This window comes from Macaca nemestrina, chromosome 6 (assembly GCF_043159975.1).
Source record: "Macaca nemestrina isolate mMacNem1 chromosome 6, mMacNem.hap1, whole genome shotgun sequence".
NCBI lineage: Eukaryota > Metazoa > Chordata > Mammalia > Primates > Cercopithecidae > Macaca > Macaca nemestrina.
In genome coordinates, this window is record NC_092130.1 from 141,077,444 (window position 1) to 141,097,176 (window position 19,733).

Sequence of the window (19,733 nt, forward strand, 5' to 3'; positions counted from 1 at the left end):
AATGTGCTGCTGGATTTGGTTTGCCAGTATTTTTTTGAGGATTTTTGCATCAATGTTCATCAGTGATAGTGATCTAAAATTCTCTTTTTTTGTTGTGTCTCTGCCAGGCTTTGGTATCAGGATGATGTTGACATCATAAAATGAGTTAGGGAGGATTCCCTCTTTTTCTATTGATTGGAATAGTTTCAGAAGGAATGGTACCAGCTCCTCCTTGTACCTCTGGTAGAATTTGGCTGTGAATCCGTCTGGTCCTGGACTTTTTTTGATTGGTAGACTATTAATTATTGCCTCAATTTCAGAGCCTGCTATTGGTCTATTCAGGGATTCAGCTTCTTCCTGGTTTAGTCTTGGGAGAGTGTATGTGTCCAGGAATTTATACATTTCTTGTAGGTTTTCTAGTTTATTTGCGTAGAAGTGTTTACAGTATTCCCTGATAGTAGTTTGTATTTCTGTGGGGTCGGTGGTGATATCCCCTTTATCATTTTTTATTGCATCTATTTGATTCTTCTCTCTTTTCTTCTTTATTAGTCTTGCTAGCAGTCTATCAATTTTGTTGAAGTTTTCAAAAAACCAGCTCCTGGATTCACTGATTTTTTGGAAAGTTTTTGTGTCTCCATCTCCAGTTCTGCTCTGATCTTAGTTATTTCTTGCCTTCTGCTAGCTTTTGAATGTGTTTGCTCTTGCTTCTCTAGTTCTTTTAATTGGGATGTTACGGTGTCAATTTTAGATCTTTCCTACTTTCTTTTGTGGGCATTTAGTGCTATAAATTTCCCTCTGCACACTGCTTTAAATGTGTCCCAGAGATTCTGGTATGTTGTATCTTTGTTCTCATTGTTTTCAAAGAACATCTTTATTTCTGCCTTCATTTCATTATGTACCCAGTAGTCATTCAGGAACAGGTTATTCAGTTTCCATGTAGTTGAGTGGTTTTGATTGAGTTTCTTAGTCCTGAGTTCTAGTTTGATTGCACTGTGGTCTGAGAGACAGTTTGTTATAATTTCTGTTCTTTTACATTTGCTGAAGAGTGCTTTACTTCCTACTATGTGGTCAATTTTGGAATAAGTGTGATGTGGTGCTGAGAAGAATGTATATTCTGTTGATTTGGGGTGGAGAGTTCTGTAGATGTCTATTAAGTCTGCTTGGTGCAGAGTTGAGTCAATTCCTGGATATCCTTGTTAACTTTCTGTCTCGTTGATCTGTCTAATGTTGACAGTAGAGCGTTGAAGTCTCCCATTATTATTGTATGGGAGTCTAAGTCTCTTTGTAAGTCTCTAAGGACTTGCTTTATGAATCTGCGTGCTCCTGTATTGGGTGCGTATATATTTAGGATAGTTAGCTCTTCCTGTTGAATTGATCCCTTTACCATTATGTAATGGCCTTCTTTGTCTCTTTTGATCTTTGATGGTTTAAAGTCTGCTTTATCAGAGACTAGGATTGCAACCTCTGCTTTTTTTTGTTTTCCATTTGCTTGGTAGATCTTCCTCCATCCCTTTATTTTGAGCCTATGTGTCTCTGCATGTGAGATGGGTCTCCTGAATACAGCAAACTGATGGGTCTTGACTCTTTATCCAATTTGCCAGTCTGTGTCTTTTAATTGGACCATTTAGTCCATTTACATTTTAGGTTAATATTGTTATGTGTGAACTGGATCCTGTCATTATGATATTAGCTGGTTATTTTGCTCGTTAGTTGATGCAGTTTCTTCCTAGCATTGGCAGTCTTTACATTTTGGCAAGGTTTTGCAATGGCTGGTACCAATTGTTCCTTTCCATGTTTAGTGCTTTCTTCAGGATCTCCTGTAGGGCAGGTCTGATGGTGACAAAATCTGTCAGCTTTTGCTTGTCTGTAAAGGATTTTATTTCTCTTTCAATTATTAAACTTAGTTTGACTGGATATGAAATTCTGGGTTGAAAATTCTTTTCTTTAAGAATGTTGAATATTGATCCCCACTCTCTTCTGGCTTGGAAAGTTTCTGCTGAGAGATCTGCTATTAGTCTAATGGGCTTCCCTTTGTGTGTAACCTGACCTTTCTCTCTGGCTGCCCTTAAGATTTTTTCCTTCATTTCAACTTTGGTGAACCTGACAATTATGTGTCTTGGAGTTACTCTTCTCGAGGGATATCTTTGTGGCGTTCTCTGTATTTCCTGAATTTGAATGTTGGCCTGCCTTACTAGGTTGGGGAAGTTCTCCTGGATGATACCCTGCAGAGTGTTTTCCAACTTGGTTCCACATTCCCGATCACTTTCAGGCACACCAATCAGACGTAGATTTGGTCTTTTCACATAATTCCATATTTCTTGGAGGCTTTGTTCATTTCTTTTTACTCTTTTTTCTCTACATTTATCTTTTCGCTTCATTTCATTCATTTGATCTTCAATCACTGATAGTCTTTCTTCTGGTTGATCGAGTTGGTTACTGAAGCTTGTGCATTTGTCACATTGTTCTCCTGTCATGTTTTTCATCTCTATCAGTTCATTTATGGTCTTCTCTGCATTGATTATTCTAGTTATCCATTCTTCTATTCTTTTTCCAAGGTTTTTAGTTTTTTGTGCTGGTTATGTAGTTCCTCCTGTAGCTCTGAGAAGTTTGATCGACTGAAGCCTTCTTCTTTCAACTTGTCAAAGTCATTCTCTGTCCAGCTTTGTTCCATTGCTGGCGATGAGCTGCGTTCCTTTTGAGGGGGAGATGCGCTCTGATTTTTTGAATTTCCAGCTTTTCTGCACTGCTTTTTCCCCATCTTTGTGGTGTTATCTACCTTTGGTCTTTGATGATGGTGACATACTGATGGGGTTTTGGTGTGGGTGTCCTTTCTGCTTGTTAGTTTTCCTTCTAACAGTCAGGACCCTTAGCTGCAGGTCTGTTGGAGTTTGCTTGAGGTCCACTCCAGACCCTGTTTGCCTGGGTATCAGCAGCGGAGGCTGCAGAAGATAGAATATTGCTGAACAGTGAGTGTTGCTGTGTGATTCTTGCTCTGGAAGCTTCAGCTCAGAGGTGTACCCAGCCGTGTGAGGTGTGAGATGTCGATCTGCACCTAGTGGGGGGTGTCTCCCAATTAGGCTACACAGGGGTCAGGGACCCACTTGAGCAGGCAGTCTGTCCGTTCTCTGATCTCAGCCTCTGTGCTGGGAAAACCACTGCTCTCTTTAAAGCTGTCAGATGGGGACATTTACATCTGCAGAGGTTTCTGTTGCTTTTTGTTTAGCTATGCCCTGACCCCAGAGGTGGAGTCTACAGAGGCAGGCAGGCCTCCTTGAGCCAATTTGAGCTTCCCGGTGGCTTTGTTTACCTACTTAAACCTCAGCAATGGCTCGTGCCCTTCCCCCAGCCTCACTGCCACCTTGCAGTTAGATCTCAGACTGCTGTGCTAGCAATGAGGGAGGCTCTGTGAGCATGGGACTCTCATGGCCAGGTGTGGGATATAATCTCCTATTGTGCCATTTGCTAAGACCCTTGGTAAAGCACAGTATTAGGGTGGGAGTTACCTGATTTTCCAGGTGTTGTGTGTCTCAGTTTCCCTTGGCTAGGAAAAGGAATTCCCTTCCCCTTTGCACTTCCCAGGTGAGGTGATGCCTCACCTGCTTCACTCTTGTTGGTCGGGCTACACCCACTGACCAGCAACAACTGTCCAACACGCCCCAGTGAAATGAACCCGGTACCTCAGTTGAAAATGCAGAAATCATCCATCTTCTGTGTTGCTCATGCTGGGAGCTGGAGGCTGGAGCTGTTCCTATTCGGCCATCTTGGGCTCCCCCCCTGGATTTATGTATGATTCTAATGAGTGGAAATGACCTAGTAGAGTAGTTGATGTAGAAGAGGCATTTGGTAAATTGTTTTTAATGAGAGGAGAACATATTGTAGAAATTGCTTTAAAAAGAAAATTTTCTTTTCTTTTTTTGAAACAAAATCTCACTCTGTCGGCTAGGCTGGAGTGCAGTGGTGTGATCTTGGCTCGCTGCAACCTCCGCCTCCTGGATTCAAGCAATTCTCTGCCTCAGCCTCCCGAGTGGCTGGGATTACAGGCTCCCACCACTATACCCAGCTAATTTTTGTATTTTTAGTACAGACAGGGTTTCACCATCTTGGACAGGCTGGTCTTGAACTCCTGACCTCATGATCCACCTGCTTCAGCCTCCCAAAGTTCTGGGATTACAGGTGTGAGCCACTACACCTGACTGAAAATTTAAAAAAGGAAGTTTAGGAGAAATAAAATATCACCACATCAATTAGTGGCATCCAACTGGTTGGTAAAACATGTCAGAGGGTGTTCAACGTGCCCTACATTCACAAAATGTGGATGGCAATCTTCCATTCTTGTACTCCATTATAATGGAACAATTATAAGTGGTTCAAATTATCATTATGCTTGTCAAAATAGTACTTTTATTAAGTTTTGACATCTTTTCCTTGAGTTACATAATTCAAATAAATATCAAACCTCTCTCTTTATCTACCTTATCCAGAGCATCACAATATTTTTATTAATACTAAGGTCTCTGTTCATTTCTCTATTCACAAAAATTATGATAACTATTTTCAGATAATATTCCATTTTACTCACCTGACATTTATAGCATGAATTGTGTGAATTCAGCTAAGAATCATTTAAAATAAACACAATAGCAAAAAAGATAGTGGCAGGTTATTTTTTTAAATTGAAAGTATAATCAAACAAGCATGCTGGATCAAAAGTAGAATTCATACTCACCTAAAGGAAATGTGTGTCTTAAAGAAAAATCTAGTTAGTAAATATGTGTAACAGGGATACCTCTCTGACATATGTGTGAGTCCTTATGAGCAAAAATAAATAAACAATTGATTCTTGAGGAAAAAACATGTTTTGAAATGGGAGATGCAAGTAAAGCCAAAACAAATACCAGTGACCAAAAGGAGTTGTGCTGTGTGTGACTAGGAATTATTATAATGCTGTAAAATAGCTCGTTGTTCATCAAGCAAGACATGAGTAATTCAAATTGACTAAGCATGTTATTTAGTTAACCTGGACATGAAGCTCAAGTTAAAGATTATGTATTTGTGAATTTGTTTTGTAGAGGGCTTGCTGTGGTGCCCCTCACACAGCAGATGTTAAATTAAGGCTTTCTGAGTAGTTCATGCAATGAAAGTCTTCTGGGCATGCATTATAAAGTTGTGTAAAATTATTTAATTCTTTCACATTTTAAAGAGTATGAATTCAAAAAGACCTAATATGAACTTCAGTTCTATCACTGCTTAATGTCTGACATTTTCTGAGTTATTCAAAGTTCATGAGCCTCAGGCTCCTCATCTCTAATATGGGATCAATGATACCTACTTCATAAGAATATTGTTTAGACTAAGTGAGAATTCATATATGAAAAACCAAAATAAAATGTCAGGGCAATATGACTTAGTGGAAAGTATGTAAGACTTTATAATTAGAACTAAATTTCCACTCTAACCAGCGAGGAATTGGGTTATTATTGGTTTCAAGTCTTCACTTCCAATCTTCAATAATGATCCTTTCATGCCTTCGCCATGTGAGTTGGCAGCCACAGCAGGATTGAGTTTATCTGTCCCTTGGTGTTGGTTTTGGCCATAGGAGCTGCTTTAACTAAGGGAGCATTAGCAGAAGTTTCAACATCTTCAGGGGCAGTGTGCGTTCCCACTCGCTCTCCTTGCTCTCTTGTGCTTTTGTGTTTGCATGAGGAGAGCATGCCCAAGCTAGCTGGCTGTGCCAAAGTCAATGAGGAGACATATAGAGTCAATTTGAACCCAGGCTGCAAATTGGACCCCGTGGTTGATCCTAGCTGAACCACAGCTTGTCTTTAGACCAATGAATGATAAATGAATTCTACTTGTTTTTGACTAGTGAGAACTTCAGTGCCATTTGTTACCTGGCCCTAGTTAGTACTAGTTGACTACTATATGACTCCACTTAACTATCCTGAGTACAGAGTTTATTTCTTTCCGAAGCTGTTCATATCATTTTACATTTAATTTGTTCACATGTTTATAAGTAATGGCTATAATATTCTCCCTATTCACCTATGGAAATCCATGAACTGAGAAGCTAAATGTCTCTTAACATTAGATTACGGGCCTCTGCATAGTTTTCTTTGTGTCTATATAGTCCCATATAGCTTGGTATAATTCACCATATTTATTAGTATAAATATGAAATACAGATTGGCTAATTTTATATATAGTTGTTTGTGATGGCAATTATAAAACTTACTATGACAAGCATACTCTTTCTCTTAAGTCACATTAGCTTATATAAAGCTAGATAAAAGTTTTTTAAAATTCTGAGCACTCAAAGTCCTTGAGGTCTGTCTTCATTGCAAGATACGCTACATATTGGTAATGCTCATCACAAGATACAAATGTACATTGCAAGATACGTTCATTATGTTGCTGATACGGATGACAGGGAGGGCACACCACCTTCTGCAATTCTTGTGTGCATAGTCCTAACTTGACAGTAGAAGCTTCCTCTGTGTTTTGTGTGGTCTAGAGAAGCTGCAATAACAGAAAGACCTACAAAAGGATTATAGATGCCTATTTCGCTATTATGTTATGACCTCAGTTGTCTCATCTTCTAAATGAGGATTGAAATACTCATCTTATAGACTTATAAAATACAGTAAGTGAGCTGTCCAGGAAGGGAGAACAACTCTGATCCTCACAGTCACTGGTGTAATAAAATTCCTTCTAAGGCATAACTGCATCAGCAAACAGGACATTTTCATCATATCTATGGCTAAAACTAAGTGCCTGGCATGCTCAGGTTACAGCCAGTGGAAGGAGTAAGAGAAAGCAGATGCATGTCTACTTTTCTAAGGTTCCAGAAAGGAAGTGACACATATTACTTCTGTTCACATATCATTGTCGAGAACATAGTCACTTGGGCACATCTACCCAAAAGGGTCCTGGGAAACATTAGTTCTAGTCAGGTATTCAAGTCCTCAGCTACAACTCTATCACTATAAAACTTTCTGACACCTTTGCTATGATTTGAGTATTTGTGCCTGTATATCCCCATCCCACCAATATATATGTCGAAATCCTCATCCCCAAGGTGATGGTATTAGGAGATAGGGCTTTCAAAGAGGTGATTAGGTCATGAGGGCTCCAGTGCATTAATATAAGGCCTAAGGAAGCTCATTTGTCCCTTCCACCATGTGAGAGTGCAGCAAGATGCCTTTTATAAACCCAGAAGTTGGTCCTCACTAGACACTGATTCTGTCAACACCTTGATATTAGATTCCTCAGCTTCCATAACTGAAAAATAAATTTATGTTTTTTATAAACTACCGATATTATGACATTTTGTTATAGCATCCCAAATGGTCTAAGACAACCCTACCATCTGTTGGACGAAAAAGATCTGCTGTTAACCTTTTTTCCATCTAAAGAAAAAACCCTTTCACTTTTATGCTTTTGCAATTTGTATGTTGCTCCTAACATCTAATGTATATTTTTGGGATCATATGTACAAAGTTCCTATTTCAATTATCTACTTTCTAGCAGTGTGATAATAAACAAGTACCTCTGGAATCTCAGTTGTCTCATTTTTAAAGTGAAGATAAAAATTATTCATCTTTTACAGCTCTAAAATATGATAAACAGTTCATGAAAGCACTTTGAAGAGTAACTGGCATATGCTACACATCTAGTAACTGTGTGCTATTGTAAATGTAGTCATCATAGAGTTTTTCAAAAATGTTAATGGCAGGAGATGCTCATTGATTGGCAAGTACCACTAACACTGTTGCTGTTGTCATTATTATTGGAGTGGACCTGAGACCTAGAGTCTGACATGAATGAGATCCAAAGAAGAAACTCTCGCTTTCCTGCACCTCCACCTGGTTGCTCTTCACACCATTCCCCAGAAGTTTAGTCACATTTGCTGTGTGGCATATTGGATTTGGTTACAGTGAGCCCTCTAGGACCCTTGCACATCCTTGGAGCCTGATTTCCACCAGTGCTGCTCCCCACTACTCCTCCAGAAACCCCTCTGCAGTGGTACTAAAGATATCCAGTGCAAGCCACATAATTCTCTGCCAAGTGTGCATTGCACCTGCTTGTGACAGAAGAGATCTTTTGGCAAAGCTCCAAAAACTTGGCTGGGTCAGCTCCTGATCACCCCATGGAATTCTGGGGTCAGAGACATCCCAAAGCAGGCTTGTGCTGAGAACAATATAGTGTATCTGTGCAGGGGCTTACAATTCTATTTTGACACCAAATGTGTTTTCTGTCTTGCATATGCAATAACAAGGTGGAGTGGGTTTCATCCAGATTACTTAGAATACTGCCTTCCTCAGTGAAGAGGAACCTAACCTTAGGTTTGCAGGGAAGTTTCCTGGCCTATATAACTTCACAATCTCTTTTGGGGGATAACTAATTTGTGCTTTTGCTGCCTGAGTTTAGTAGGCATATTCAGGCTTATCACTTCCTTCACCCAACAGACTCACTATAACTGCACTGTTCAATGTATTTGCCACTAATCAAATGGGATTACTGAGCTCTTTAAATTTGCCTAGTCTTAATTGAGGTGTGCAGAAATTTTAAATGCACACTGAGTCTCAAAGACTTACTTCATATGGAAAAATTTGTAAATATAACTAGCTTTATTTTTTATACTGATTATGTTGAAATACTGTTTTAAATGCATAGAGTTATATATTGTGAAAATAAATGTGATATACTTTTAGTTTTTTAAAAAATATAGCTACTAGGAAATTTAAAATTACAGATGTGACCTACATAATATTTCTGGTGGATGGCACTGCAATACATTCTACGGGCCTGAGTCCAGTAGGGATTCAAACTTCAATTCTGTTTATCTCCCAGTAAAGTTGAAGACATTTCCAAGAAGTAGGCAGGCATTTACTTTATCGTTGGTCATAGTAAAATTACAATTTGTCAATACAAGACAAATTATATAAGGGATCTTGATGATCGCTAGATGACTCTAGGAGTTTTATTGTTATTAATCAAAATCATAAAGACAAAATATTTATGATCAGCAGTACCTGGGACTATGTAAATTGCAGTTAAATTCTGTGCATTTCAAAGGATATCAATATTTACATAAGAATGACTCAAACAAGATGATAATTTGGATGACTCACAAACCCTTCAAAGAAGACTGAAAACTAGAAATGTTAAGAGATGCGCAATTTCACATGAGCTGTTAGAACATGTATTTTTTATATACTCTTCTCATATACTTTCTCTTAATGCTAAACTAGAGTTAAAGTTAGTAGTGACAAGGTCTAAGCATGTTTTTTGAAAATTTTAATTAGCTGAGGCTATTTCTCCCTTCACATTCTGAATGATAAAATAACAATTCTGTCAATTAGGAGAAACTCACATGAATGAGAATCTAGTTCTAAACTGAATTTTATTAGATTATGTTAGCAGGGATAGTTCTTAAAGGTTAAACACTAGAGATACTGTTTCATGAACTTTTAGAAACCTGGTTTTTTAATTTATGTGTCTGTATCAGTCAGAATGCAATCAGAACATCAGAGTCACAAGGAACCATATTTGTTCATTCACTCATTCATTCATACAATCATGTATTTGTATTAGAGGATTTGTCCCAGGCATTAGATTTCATGCAACTATGAAAGTGGGAGCTAATTAAGTAGTCTCTGTGTAGCTGTGTCCTTGCATCTGCTGTGAAGGCTTGAAGTCCACAAGAAGAAGGGAAAATGGATATGAAGTGGGAGACAGTAGGAACAAACTGGAACCCACAAGTATCAGTTTTTACTGTCTCTCACCTTGATGGCATGGGGTTCCTGCAGAAGCCAGTGCTCTTCATCAAGGAGCTAAAGATACACACACACACACACACACACACACACACACACACACATACAATGTGGGGAATCAGAAGGAGAATTCAGTGGAAGATGGAGCAATTGTAGGCTGAGCTCCTGTCTTAGACCAGCAAGGTAAGCCAGAGGATAAGTGACAATTTACATGATCCACAAAAATAGCTGCTGTTTTACTTCTACCCTCCAAATCTTGCACAAGAGTCTCTCTGTGTCTCACCGTAAGTGGAAAATATATGGAAGGGAAATCTTGGAAATGTAGTTCAACCTAGCCAAGCCGACACAATACCAAGCCATCACAATGTGTCTTCATGTGTGTTTTTTTCCCATGCTTTCAATCAATCTCTCTGTGCACAGAGAGAATATATACATCAGGTAAGTATGGGTAAGTGTGTGTAGCCTTTCTTGGCATTCTCTTCCCTTTGTGTGTGTTTTCAAACACAATTGCATTTGTCTCTTAATGCGACTCTCCCTATTACTGTTTCTTTTGGGCCTATTTTCTTTTTTCTTTGACCCTCTACCTTTTCTTTCCTGTATTTTCACCTCTTGACCTCATGCATGTTTGATTGCTTCACTCTCTTTTTCTGTTTTATGACCAAGATACTAAATTGCTTTTAAAGACTTTTTAAAAATCCACTTAGTGAATATATTTTATGGTCTCTATTCCTAACTTTCTACTAATTTCAGGGACATTGGATTTATCTTTTCTCCAAAAAGACCTTTTAAAAATATTACTTTTTTTCTAAAAAGACCTTTTAAAATATTATATGGTCCTAGATTAATGTTTTCTGTGAGTATATGGCCCCGGTAGCAATGAGGTTTGTCTTTTGTGGTCTATTCAGTATGAAAAGTGATTGATTCTAGACTCTAGTGGATGTCTTAGAGCAGCTCAGAGAGCCGCTGTGGGTCACTTCTTGCCGCCACACAGCATTAGACCAGTACTGCATCTGGTTTTTAGAGTGTTTATCACCTCATTTCACTGCTTGCCTTTTCCCGGTTAGGTATTGCCTCATGAATGTCAATGCATCACTTTTAAAATTAAGCGATTTTTAGAACGCATTCTTTCTTAAAATATTTTTCTGAGACTTTTAAAGCCATCACCCATTTATAACAAACACCAAATTATTAAACACGAAGTTGCCCATATGGATGTTGTTTTTATCTTGTCATATTATCAAGTGGACCAGATTAATAGAACATTTTTCTTCTATAGCCTAAATTCATGAGAGTTTGAGTTTCGGAGAAGGCAATTAGAAAGCACCAAACATTACTTAGTATGGTGCTGGGGCATTAACCAATAACTGAGATTGGACTTGCTGGAGAATAGTAGAGGGCATTGGGGTCCATGATAAAGAAAAATAAGGCCGGGAGTGGGGGCTCACACCTGTAATCCTAGCACTTTGGGAGGCCGAGGCGGGTGGATCATGAGGTCAGGAGATCGAGACCATCCTGGCTGACATGGTGAAACCCCGTCTCTACTAAAAATACAAAAAATTATCCAGGCATGGCGGCAGGCGCCCGAAGACCCAGCTACTCGGGAGGCTGAGGCAGGAGAATGGCATGAACCCGGAAGGAGGAACTTGCAGTGAGCTAAGATCGCGCCACTGCACTCTCGCCTGGGCGACAGAGCCAGACTCCATCTCAAAAAACAACAACAACAACAACAACAACAAAAAACAAAAACAAAAAAAAAGAAAGAAAAAGAAATGTCAGGGGATACAAAAGATGAGAGACTGTAAACAAATTGTATCTGCTTCTTAGATTAGGAAAGGACTTCTACTGCTGTGCTTCTTTAAAAAAAGCCTCAAATCTGAAACTTGTCATTAGTTAAGTGTATCTGAGTCTTGCCTATCTCCGTAAGTTCAGGCTCTTTCTGTGTAGGGAGGCAATGGAGATGTTAGTCCAGGATGGGGGCCTGTTCACGACAACTGAGCATTGCTCTCCTGTACTCATACACTCATTCACATTGCACACACCCACCTACTCACAAAACTAGATTGGAAATATATGAGTTACAGTAATGTTGATACTTCACATTGGTGTAGAATTTTAGAATATGGAGTGCTTTCACATACATTATCTCAGAACGCAGAGAATAAGAGTCAGTGACCACAATGACGAGGATATATGGAGAGAATGGGTAAGAAAGAACAATAGAATGATAGGGAAGAACGTGCCCATGGATGGAGACTAGCTAAAAATTAAGAAACGCCATGGCAGTAGCTGAGGGAACTTGGTACCATATCACTAATCTACTTAACTGTTGAATAATGTTTTCTTTAAATGTCCCCAGGCATCGTGAAGAGATGCAGCATAATTTTTTTAACTTTTACTTTAGGTTCAGAGGTGCACGTACAGGTTTGTTGTATAGGTAAGTTCATATCATGGGGGTTTGTTGTACAGATTATTTTATCACTCAAGTACTAAGCCTATTACCCAATGGTTATTTCTTTCTGATCCCCTCTCTCCTCTCACCTTCCACCCTCAAGTAGGCCCAAGTGTCTGTTGTTTCCCTCATTATGTCCATGAGTTCTCATCATTTAGCTCCCACTTGTAAGTGAGAACATGCAGTATTTGATTTTCTGTTCCTGTGTTAGTTTGCTAAGGATAACAGCTGCCAGCTCCATCCACGTTTCTGAAAAATACATGATCTCATTATTTTTTCTGGCTGAATAATATCTAGGGTGTATATGCACTATATTTTCTTTATCTAGTCAGTGATAGGCATTTAGGTTGATTCCATGTCTTTGCTATTGTGAATAGTGGAGAGGCAGCATATTAGAGAGTATTGACATTTCCTAGTCTAGACTCCAAAATTAGTTAAGAACATTTGGAAAAAGTAATACAAAGATTTCAGAAAAAACAAACAAACAAACAAACAAACAAAAACAGCTGTGCAGGCTGCTGTTACTAAATTCATTTGAACTATGGTCCAAAAATGCACTTCAAGTCTTGCAGGGATTGGAACACTGATGGACATCCATATGTGTTTCATAAGGCTCTTTGGCCAAGAAGTAGCAGAAGACGACAATCAATGGGCTGTCAGCTCGTTCAACCTTCAGGACTTTGGTGGGAACGTGAAAAGATGGGCAACCGATTTGAGCTGCCCTGTCAAGAGATCTGCTGCCCAGTCATGCAAACACCAGAAGAGTTTGAACTGATCGCACTAGCACAGCAGTCACAGGACTAGGGTTGACTGGACTGTGAAGACTAAGCAAACGCTACTGCAGGTCTCACCAGAAAGCTGACATCAAAGGGGAGGAAAAGCCAGCACCTGTTCTCCCAAGGGACTTACACCACTCAGTTCCTCAGTAATAGCTCTCATGTAGATTAAATATCTTTTTTTGTTCGAGTTTGTGATGGTTACATCAAAGCTAGGATGATTTTGATCTCAGTAATGAAGTTTTGCAACATATCTGTCATTCAGCATTGTTTTCTGTGTCCTCCATCACTGTTCTAATTCAGGCTCCTGTCAGGAAAAATTGTAAAAGACTTTGGAAGACAAAAAATAAAATTGCTGGATGTCCTGTCTAGCACACTGTTCCTGTTTACTTGTGACTTTCATCATCTTTGAGCTATTTTAGCGATCTTGTAAATTGTAGAAAACTTATAGTCATGCAAATGATTCTTGTTCATAGAAATTCAGTTGATTATTGCCCTGTGGAAATTGACCAGTTTTGCATCTACAGTATTCCAAATTCATCTAAGTATTTTTGATTGTTAATATACATGTGTTATTTGATTCTCTTTTTAATTAGTTGTAACATCTTACTGGTTTTTTCATTAATTAATGAATCAAATGCCATCTTTGACATGTATTTATTTTATGTGCCTTTTATTCTTTAATGCCTTCTTCAATTCTTTACTGGATTATACCAGCCTCCTAACTTGTTTCTCCATAGAGTAACTTGAAAAATGTCTTCAAAAATGGAAATCCGGCTATTTTCTTTTTCCTAGCTGAAAAATCCGTCAAGGATTTTTATTGTTCTTATAATAAAATGCAAACTCCATATCTCGGTTTACAAAACTCCAAAGTGTCTAGTACTTATATTCTCTCCAATCTATTTTTTTTTTGTATCAAGATGGAGTTTTGCTCTTGTTGCTCATGCTGGAGTACAGTGGTGCGATCTTGGCTCACTACAATCTAAGCCTCCCAGGTTCAAGCGATTCTCCTGTCTCAGCCTCCCTAGTAGCTGTAGTAGCACCTAGTAGTCCCTAGGTGCCCAACACCGCTCCTGACTAATTTTTGTATTTTTAGTAGAGATGGAGTTTTGCCATGTTGGCCAGGATGATCTCGAACTCCTGACCTCAGGTGACCCACTTGCCTCAGTCTCCCAAAGTGCTGGGATTACAGGCACAAGCCACTGTGCCCAGCCTTCTCTAACCTAATTTTATGCCCTTCTCCTGATTTTACATTATATTCCAGTTATACTGGTCCCATTCTGTTCCTGGAATTTATCAAACCTTTTTCCATCTCAGGACCTTTGCAATTACTTATCTCTGCCTAAAATGCTTTTTTGGTAGATATTTGCCTGGCTGACTCAGTCTTATTCTTTAGGTCTCAACTTCCCTCTGAGGTCCCCATGAGACCATTAGGTCCCATTTCTCTCCTCAGATAAGCTTTCCCTGGCTATTCTTTCTAATCGTGTGTTATGCATTTACTATTTATTCCATCCTATTTATGGTAATCTGTATTCTTTATCTCATTTCTATTTGATACCTCCACTAAAAGGTAAACTCAGTGAAGAGACAGAATGTGTTGTCATATTATCTACTGTATCACAAGATATATTTCATATAGTAAAGATCATTTGTGGAATAAATGAAAAATATGGGAAGAAAAGCCCTTGAATTTCAGAAGACACCTGAGGACTTATGAATGAGAAAATAAAAACCCTACTAAGGAACAAGTCATATAATATATGTAAATAAGAAAGGTTGTGTGTTCTATGATGACCAGAGAGCCAAGTGTTGGTGTGAATATATCCAAGAATAGGAACAAGTAAGGATATGGTGGTCATATATGGGTATGATACTCTTTGAAAGAATAAACGTTCCATTTCTCATTTACTTATAGTTAGATGTATTTAGGAAGGGTCTCCTTATTGTCTTAGGAACTTAGGCGGAAATTCAATAATTACTAGAATTTCTAGAACAATGGGACCAAATTAACATTGGATGAGTACATAATGAATGAATAAATGCCATCTTTGTTAATCTGATTAGCAGAAAGATAGAGGCATAGATAAAGAGGATGATTTAATATATTGACAATAGTTGAAATAACAGTCTTTATGGGGAAATGAAGAATTACTCTGATTGCAGTTTGGATAGAGAGGACTTATTGGACCCTCTCCATTTCCAATTCCAGGTTTCTTTTGGTCTTGTTCTCCTCCTCAATCTCTTTTCATGTTTTAATCAGTTTGCTTTTTTCTGTATGATCTATTTTTTTCCTGGCACGTTTTACTTTTTGTTGACATTTTTCTCCTTCACCTTCTCCAGAAAATGAATATGGAAGGTTCTTAAAGCACCAAAGAACATATATATATAAAGGACCACAAGTTGATGATGTTTTTAATAATCATTGCATCTTAAATATCCAGGCATGGTCCAGGCAATGAAAATTGTATATTGACCATGAAAGATTAATATTAAGATAACCAAAGAAGGGTAATGTCTTAGCTTGGATTCTCCAGAAAGTAGAGCCTGAACCAAAGAATTAAGTGCAAATGTTTTATTGGAAAATGAGACTCAAGGAGGTGGAAAAGAGACAAGGTTAGCAGGGGAGGAGGGAGTGCCAGGACAAAGATTCACTATGCTGTTGCCCACAGCTATAGGTGACTAGATGTTCAAGCTCCCATGCCTGCTTAATGAGGCGTATGAAATGCATCTCAAGACTACCAGTATATGGGAATGAAAGTGAAAAGCAAATTCATTGGCTTTCATTACTCATTAGTCATAGGTTCACCCCATGGCATTATAATTCTTCAGCGTTTTCAAGCTGCATAGTTGCGAGTGCCAAGGGCGTTCCCAAAGGGTCTGCTACCACATATCATTAAAGAAGCTCCTGGGAAGAGGGTAGGCACTACATGGTCTAGATCTGAGGTGTCAGATTTCATATCTGCTAAACTGGGTGGTTAGAATAAGAGAGAGCTGAGACCAAAAGAATCTGAAGTGCTGTGAATAAATGTACAAAATATAGAGGAAGCAGCAACATTTAAAAGTTGAAGAAAGAAGACAGGGAAAAGAGCAGAAAATCATTAACCAACTGCGTGACCTTATGCGATACAATCTACAACTTGCAACCTCAGACCTTTCAACTGTGAAATAAAGGAGTCGCTCTAGCTCAGTGGTCCTTAATGTTGGTTGAACATAAAATCATCTGGGTATCTTTAAAAATACCATTGCCTAGGGCCTGTCCCCAGATATTCTGATTTATTTTATGTCTGGTGCAAACTGAACAATGGGACTTTTTTTCAAAAATAAACTCACTAGATGATTCTAATGTGCAGGAAAGATTGAGAGTCACTGCTGTAGAATCTGTAAGGGCTTATTCACTTATACCATGTTATGATTTTATCTACAGTTTTAAAAATGCCTATGGAAAAATATTCTCCATTGTCTTTTTAGCCAGATATTGTTCAGAACTTCCAACTCTATGAACTTACACTTATAAATTCTTCCATTTGAATATTATGTATCAGTTCCACAGATGATTATGGATTTTTCAATTTTAGCCAAATTGTAAGTTAAATTAATTATTTCAATTGGCCTTTGATTAATCTGTTTTTCTTTTTCCTGAATAACTCTGTTGCAATTTCTATTGGCTGCATAGTCTAGTTTTTTGAACATTCGCCTAGTGATCTTGCTTCTTGCCAAATACTTTTGGAGAAATTGCTAACTGGAAACTACTTTGTTTTTCTCTATTTTGCAATAATTGAACTGTTTTTCAGTCACTCTTATCTAAAAATATAAAATAAAAAGTGGACAAATTTTAAAAATTACAAATATAGCTAAGGTTTAAAGATGGAAGATACCAAAAAATGCCCATGAACTCACAATCATTTTAGAAAAAAGAACATTTTTTTATTAAACCCAAATTCCCTGTGAGTATGCCCTTGCATCCTAACCTCTTCCATTACTACTACTCAAAAGTAGCCACTATACTTGATTTCATATTTGTGATTCTCTTGCTTTTCCTTATAGTTCTAACACAATATTTAGAATATTAAATAACACATAGCTTAGTTTTGCATATTTTGAACCATATATGAATGAAGTTATATTCTATGTATTCCTCAAGGTGCTTTTTAGGGTTAGATTCATCTGAGATTTTCATTGTAGCTGTAAATAATTGATTTTTATTGTTATATAGCATTCTATAGTAGGACTAAATTACAGTTTATCTATTTGTATAATGAGATAAATTAACCACAGTAACAAATAATCCTAAAACATTCAGTGGCTTATTTTTTGCCCATACAATGTCTGATGCAGACAAATCTTGTTGGACAGCTGTCCTGCTTGTCCATCCTCAAAGCAGAGAACCTAGGGATGCAGGCTCTTTCCATTGTGTGTGTTCAACATTTTGCAGTCTTTGATTGCAAAATGGAAATGGAAATGGGGATGAGAGCAGAGGTGTGGAGTGTTTGCATGTGAGTGAGAAGGAGAGAGAGAAATAGAGGGAGAGGGAGAGGGAGAAACAGAGAGACAGAAAGATGGAGAGAGATGAGAGAGAGCTGGAGAGGAGAGAGGAGAAAAGGAGAAGGAGAGGGGAGAGGAAAAAGAAGGAGGAGAGAGAGAAGGAGGAGGTGAAGGAGATTACTGCATAAGGCATTTCTGACCATTGTTTTTTCCCACATTTTAAACAGAACACAATTATATGGCTCCATCTAGATGGAGAAGATGACATGTGCCTAGTATGAAAAGCAAATGGTTTGGAAAGTGCATGATATAGTCTCTGCTATACCTTAATACTTCAATAAAAATTTAAATTATTTTTTAATTTTTTAAAATTGAGATGCTGTGGACATTCTTTTGTCTCCTAATGTACATGAGCAAATATTTTCCTAGTGCAGTGGATATTGAACATTTTAAAACCATAACTTCATGTATGAAATATATTTTGCATTATTCTATGTCCTTATAAACATACATACACATATATAACATATATATGTTATATAAACATACATACACATAAACACTTTAAAGTGGGAGACTTTTCACCCAAAATATATTTATTATTCTTTCTTTGTGTGTGTGTGTCTGTATTTTTTGCAGAATTGGACCAAGGATTTTAACATACCAGAGAACAAATTGTTCATTGATGGGGTTTCAGACTCTGTATTGCAAAAACCTTTAAGAAGTTAAAACCTGTCCAGTATCGGTATAATATCCAAGAACATCATAATTATCTCAAAAGGCTGTTAAAATTATTCTCCTTTTTCTCATCACATATCAGTGTGAAACACTCTTACCAAAAAATCTCACAACAGATGAACTATAGAATCTGGTATGAGAATATAAATATTTTCAATTATATCAGACATTTAAAATATTTGCAAAAAAATTTATCTCTTACTGCTCTTTATCTATTTTATTGACTTGTTTTAAATGGACAATAATTTTATATATTTATGGTGCACAAGATGATGTTTATAGTTTGTGGAATGTTTAAATCCAAGTAATTAACATATGCATCAAAACTTGCTGAGAGTAGATTTTAAGTGTTCTCACAACCAAATAATAAATACATGAGGTGTGTTAATTATCCATTATTCTTAAATTAGTTCACCATTTATAGCTCTCAACTTCCTTTGTTGTGCAAACTTTAATACTATTTCTCCTTGAATAGAAAGAACTGAAATCAAAAGCTGAGTTAGTAAATCTTTTTCTTTTAGATATACTGATATGATTTGGCTCTGTCCCCACCTAAATCTCATTTTGTATTGTAGCTTCCACAATTCTCATGTGTCATGGAAGGGACCTGGGAGGGAAGTAATTAAATCATGGAGGCAGGTCATTTCTGTGCTATTTTCATGATACTGAGTAAGTCTCACAAGATCTGATGGTTATAAAGGGGAGCTTTCCTGCACATGTTCTCTTGCCTGCCATCATGTAAGACATGCCTTGCTTCCCCTTCACCTTCTGCCATGATTGTGAGGCCTCCCTAGCCATGTGGAACTGTGAGTCAATTAAACCTCTTTGTTAAAAATAAATTACCCTCTCTTGGGTCTGTCTTTATTAGCAGCATGAGAACAGACTAATACAGTAAATTGGTACTGGTAGAGTGAGGTGCTGCTATAAAGATACCTGAAAATGTGGAAGTGACTTTGGAACTGGGTAATAGGCAAAGGTTGGAACAGTTAGGAGGGCTCAGAAGAAGACAGGAGAATGTTGGAAAGTTTGGAACTTCCTAGAGACTTGGAGGGCTCAGAAGACAGCAGTATGTGGGAAAGTTCAGAATTTCCTAGACACTCGTTGAATGGTTTTGACTACAATGCTGATAGTGATATGGACAATAAGTCCAGGTTGAGGTGGTCTCAGATGGAGATGAGGAATTTGTTGAGAACTGGAGTAAAGGTGACTCTTGCTATGCTTTAGCAAAGAGACTGGCAGCATTTTGTCTGTGCCCTAGAGATCTGTGGAACTTTGAACTTGAGAGAGATAATTTAGGGTATCCAGTGGAAGAAATTTCTATGCAGCAAGGATTCAAGAGAAAGCACAGCATAAACGCTTGGAAAGTTTGCAGCCTGATGATATGATAGAAAAGAAAAATCCATCTTTTGGGGAGAAATCTTTCTGACTCCATACTTTAAGTCCAAATGGTTGTTGAACCTAGAGAAGCTTTGGTGGATCACATCCTTAGCCATAATAAAAGCTTATGGCTTTGGCTCTTTTCTATGTACTGTT

At 37.9% G+C, this 19,733-nt stretch overlaps 1 long non-coding RNA gene across 1 annotated transcript in view; it reads right to left on the minus strand.

The window, feature by feature from the left end:
- Positions 1 to 19,733, minus strand: part of LOC139363618 (uncharacterized) — a 32,503-nt gene that overhangs the window by 12,183 nt on the left and 587 nt on the right. The window lies entirely within an intron of this gene.